Consider the following 1,230-nt stretch of genomic DNA (forward strand, 5'->3'; position numbering starts at 1 on the left):
GTAAGTGGAAAACTGCACATGGAACACATGCAACTTTCATTTCGGCTCCTACATATACAGTACAGTAGTACAGTACTCCACTTTTAATCGACTTACAATGCACGATAACTACGTATTAGTACTGCATGTCTCTTACTGTATAATGCATGAGTGATTAATATGAATGATTATATCAAATCAACACATTAAAAGCTAACTTGACTCATTCTATATTCTCTTGACCAAAAACAACGCCTCGTTCTATCACTGTCTCGTTTGAACTCTCCTGCTGCACAAATGAAAATGGACTTCATCACCTACCGTTACATCACTTACATTCTTAATCACAGCTATTACTTCTTGAATATAAATGGCATGCACACATAGATTCCGTTAATCTAAGTTCAAGATTCGTAGTTAGCCCATCCTATAATATAGGACATACATATATTACTTATATTCTTTATACTATCTTCTCAACGAACGATATTATCCTAGATTCTTACAGTGTTTATACATGTTCAAAACTTGACTGAGTCTGCAACTGTGCTGAATAATAATACTCCATTAACATTTATAAATTGCATGACTACGTAGAAATTGGATACCGCTAACTCTATTCTTGGTTACGGTATCACCATTAGATTTAATGCTTTATATCGCCGAATCTTTGCTATCGCAACTCCATAAAAACTAACTAAGAATTCATATTCTTTACAGGACGGCTCTTACCTGGCAGAGTTACTTATCAATAAAGGTTATGAGGTAAGCGCCTAAAAGCATCAGTCGTAATTAATTTTGCGTTCAAGGTACACCATCTTTTTATGTATAGTATTAAGTAGCCTCTTTATTATTCTCATTCGAGCACGATTATCACTCTACAGTATGTTTGGATGTACGCTGTATCATTCCAACATACTTTGCACCGGATACTATTCACTTTATATTTTGACAATTTAAAAAAGTTGTAAAAGTATAAGCTCGACAATGTCACAATTTTAAATTATCTATTTATTAAGAATCTGCCTATGTGCTAGTATCATAATCTAAATCTTGTAAAAAAGCTTAAACTAGTGAATTATTTATCCAGTTGCCGTCATGACGTTATTATAATTCAGTTTATGCCTTAGCACATGTTACAAGACAAATCTATTCACTTTTTAAAATTGTATATCTCACTTTAGTATAAGAAATCTTATAGTAATTATGTAATATTCATCTTATCTCAGGTTCACGGAATTATTAGGCGAT

This window comes from Trichoplax adhaerens, genomic scaffold (genome assembly GCF_000150275.1).
Source record: "Trichoplax adhaerens TRIADscaffold_14 genomic scaffold, whole genome shotgun sequence".
NCBI lineage: Eukaryota > Metazoa > Placozoa > Uniplacotomia > Trichoplacea > Trichoplacidae > Trichoplax > Trichoplax adhaerens.